Raw genomic sequence first — 4,650 nt, 5'->3', positions numbered from 1 at the left:
AAACAAAACGTTGAATACAGATATTTGAAATTATTTACAAAATGAAAAGGTACTTTAAATGTGAAACTAAAACTGCCAGCAGGTGGCAGCAAGTCACTGTTAATACGTGAGTCTTTGCGAATGAACTGAATCATGTCATGTTACTCAGAGACGCAAAACAGCACTGTGGCTTTGTTTGGAATTATTTTTATTGTCAAAATAGTGCAAAAACAGGCAATATGGAGTCTAAAAAGTAAGTCTCTTAATTAATTTCTAGTTTATTGGACTGTTGTAAAAAAACAAAATAATATTTCACACATTTGTAATCAATGTCATTTTGAGGAAAAAAAACTCTTCATGTGAACTTGATGAACTATATGATATACTGTATATTATACTCTGTAAGTGTTTTGAATGTTTTTTTGTGTCGTGAGAATATTCAGCAAAATAGCTCACTTGTCATGGTATGTTACTTAACTATATCATGTTATGAATAAACTAAACATTCTGAATTTTCACCTCAGTGCGTTTCTGAGTTCATGTGTGCTGCCACGCTCATTTGTTCTGAAGTCTCGAGACAAAGAGACAAACAGTGTGAGCCTCAACAGTGCGACCTTGATACCAGAAATAAACTACCCATTATCAATCGCCGTTTTCATTCAATGTAGGCTAATAAAATTAGAAGAATCATTCTCGCATTTCGATGCTTTGCTGGTTATTTTTATTTATTTATTTATTTTTGTTGTCACTTATGTTTAATCAGGCTATTGTCCGGTCAGGCAAGTAAAAAAAAAAAAAAAGTTTTAAACTAGCTAGAAGGCTGATCAGCTGTAGCTCGATTTTTATTATTATTATTATTGAGAACATTAAGAAGGTAGTTCGACCTGTATTCTGCTACTGCGATTCTCTCTGATGATGCAGTAACTACCGCTGAGGAGAACAAATATTCGGTCTGTCCAATGATTGTTATACAGTCATTAGGTCCGTCAGACTTAAGATATTTTAACGGTAATGTGACCAAAAATATTTAAGATCCATCGAATCTGAATTTAAGAATTTTTTTTAAGGCCTTTTATTAGGAAAACGATTTTTAAGACTTTTTAAGGACGCGCGGACACCGTAAACGCAAGTCCTAATGCATCATTTGTATTATCAACGTGAATATTAAAATCTCCAACAATTAGCGCTTTATCAACAGTAACCAATAGGTCTGAGAGGAAATCTGCAAATTCTTTTAGGAAATCTGTATACGGCCCTGGTGGTCTATACACAGTAGCCAGAGCAAGAGATACGATAGATTTCTTTTGCTTAATGTTACACTGTCAGATATGCAAAAGTATGTCGAATGAGTTAAACCTGTATCCTGTCTTCTGAGTAACAGGGAGTAACATACCTGTCTTTTATAAATCTGATAAAACTCAAGACTCATCAGAGATATGAAGGATGCAATACAACGCTACAGTTCAGGGTTGTCCAAACTCGGTCATAAATGTGAACATAAAAATAACTCCTTTTTGAAAATGTGCTCATTGTGACTCATTTTGCCAGCACTGGTCACAATTGTTTATTTAATCTGAGAATTAGTGCCAGCGTCTGCTGACACTGTGATACTGAAGGACAACTAGCTGGGATCCAGGAAGATACCCATTTGTATACTCAGAGAGGAGCTCAGCTCTGTCGGGCTGAACCTAAATTGTGTCACTAAAGATTAATCAAATAAAGCAGTTTAACATTTATTATTTTACTCATCCTGTTATTTATCAGCTTTCATTTACATTGCAGCATTTGTCTCAGCAAGACAGAAGTCAATAAAGTTTATAATTGTTCAGATATTAGATTTCAGGGTGTAATAAATCTGTGTGTGAATGTAAAAACCTGCAAAGTTTCAAAGATGAATTTCATAATCACAAAGGTGTACCATAGGACATAAAAAACTGAGAACAACTAAGCTATAGCAAAGCAGATGGTCAGATGCAGCCACAGGAGTTCATATGTACAAGTCAAAAAATAAAAAGCCAAATAAAATTAAAAATTATAAAGAGACAAAAGAATGCACATGGTTATAAAGGTGGACAATCAGATTTGCAACAAATAGTGTTTACTATTGTCATTTTGCATTGTTGACACACTATTTTCCTAATTAATGCTGTTCAGTTGCTTTGACATAATCTGTATTGTTAAAAGCGCTATATAAATAAAGGTGACTTGACTTGACATTCAACTTAAAGGTGACATATCATGAAAATCTGACTTCTCCAGGTTTTAAGTGCTATAATCAGGTCCCCGGTGCATCTACCAACCAAGGAAACGTGAGAAAGATTAGCCCAGTAACTTTTGTTTTGGGAAGCCTTTTTTTTTTGCAAGCGTCTGAGAAAACGAGAGCATCCAATTTCGCTCCCTTGGTGACGTGGCAAAGGGATCTCATTATAATATTACCGCCCCTTAATCTGTAAGTTTACACTCACGGCGCTGTTATTTATTGATTTATTTACTGTATATTGCTGCTGCCACACAGATCTAAAATAAACATGTGATTTATTTCCCAGCTGTTTACCTTCACAGACTATAACCATCTGTTTTTTGTAACTTGTGTGTTTTTAAGGTAAACTTGTGTGTGAATGTGAACTTAGTTTAGTACTCGCGTGCTGCGACAGCTGCTTTCTGTGCGTGTGCTTCAGATGTGTGCGCTCAGAAGACCTTATATCAGAAGTTTAAACTATTATGGTTTAAAGCACATGATTTCAGCGCGATAAACATGATAATCAGAACCAAAACAGATGTGTTTAGCAGATCCGAGCTGTAAAGGCGCAGCTCTATTCTGGAAAAGGGGGCGGGGAGCAGCAGCTCATTTGCATTTAAAGAGACAGGCACGAAAAACAGTGTGTTTCTGCTTCCACTGAAAATAGCCATTTTCAAAATGATATAATAAATGATCTGTGGAGTATTTTGAGCTGAAACTTCACAGACACATTCTGGGGACACCAGAGACTTATATTACATATTGCAAAAAGGGGCATAATATGTCTTCTTTAAGTGTGAACATAACCTTTATTTCACAGAGATGCCTATTTTCTGGTGCCATTTAAAAACAAAACATCCCCAGTCATGTCACTTTATAGTAGTGAATAACACGTTTCTATGATCCTACACAGTTTACAGTTGTAAGGACTGTTCACGTGTGAATCAAGGGTTATGTCTGAGACTCATTCCACCCTAATCGCTTCTCTCCAGTGTGAACTCTCATGTGTAACTTAAGATTTCCTTTTTGTGAGAAGCTATCCCCACACAATTTGCAGGTGAAAGCCTTCTCTGTAGTATGAAGTCTCACATAAGTGTAAAGGCTTACTTTACAGTTGAAACTCTCTCCACACTGATGACACATAAAACCACTCTCTCTTGAATGTTCACTCAACGGCTTCTCTCCGGTGTGAATTTTCATGTGTTTATTAAGTATTCCTTTTACTATGAAACTCTTTCCGCAGTGTTGGCATGTGAACGGCTTCTCTCCGGTGTGAATTTTCATGTGTTTTTTAAGGTTTCCTTTTAGTGTGAAACATTTTCCACATTCATGGCAAGTTAAGTAACTGGGAGGTTTGGTCTTCTGAACTGAATTTGTTTCAGTCGGTGTGGATTTTTCTACAGCCAAGAAATCATGTCTCTCATATTGATCTTTCTCTTCGATTTGTTTCAGTTCTTGATTCTCTTCTTTTATTGCCATCAGGTCTGAAGTGAAAAAAAGACAAATAGAAGTTAATTGTAGTTTAATGGCTCAAAGTAACAGAGAGCAAAACTAAGATAAAAGTATTAAAACATCAAAACTAACATTACGCAACAAACCCCGATTATTATAGACTAATCCTGAATCTGCCATTCAGCTAAAAAATATTAGAAAATAAAAGAGTCCCCTTCACTTTGCAATGGTACTTGTGAACAGTTTCAGTCAGGATTTAAACACCAACATTATTGACGTGAAGGAGATGTACAGGTAAAGCCTGTGTTATACTTTCCGCGTTCACAAGTCTGCTATGGTATGCGTGATGTAAAAACGTCATCGGAGAGTGTGCGCAGAGGCTCCGCGCGGACATCTGCGTGCCTCCCAGTTTTTGTGACCGCGTGTACTTGTCCGCAGTAGGCTACTGCGCATGCTGTGTGAAGAAGCCTGTTGCTTCTTGAACCTGTACAATCAGTCGATAAAACAATATAAAAACAGCCAGATGTACAATAACTCTGGCCAATTCTTTGTTCACATGTTTTTTTATTGTTCAAGCCGATCTACTACGCATGTATGGAACACGTCCGCATAGCGGACCATCAGCATATGCTTTCGGAAGTATAAATAGAAGTAGTCCGCGCTGTCCGTGTACGCGTCCGGATTGCTCATGTGAAAAGTATAACACAGGCTTAAGACCCAAGGATCAGATATGGTAAACTAAGACCAGGAGTCAGAGATGCAATTAACTGAAGAAAAATGTAATGAAGAAAAGTCAGCTTCAGCCTACAACACTAGCGAGGAGTTCATAGGCCAAACTGCATGCATTCACATTTCTTCAACAATGATACTCTAACAGAGTGCTGCCAGCATTGCTGCAGAGGTTGAAGGGGTGGGGGGTCAGCCTGTCAGTGCACAGACCATACACTGCACACTGCATCAAATTGGTCTGCATGGCTGTC

Source organism: Sinocyclocheilus grahami, unplaced genomic scaffold (assembly GCF_001515645.1).
Source record: "Sinocyclocheilus grahami isolate Dianchi unplaced genomic scaffold, SAMN03320097.WGS_v1.1 scaffold2936.1, whole genome shotgun sequence".
Taxonomy (NCBI): domain Eukaryota; kingdom Metazoa; phylum Chordata; class Actinopteri; order Cypriniformes; family Cyprinidae; genus Sinocyclocheilus; species Sinocyclocheilus grahami.
This window is presented reverse-complemented; position numbering follows the sequence as displayed.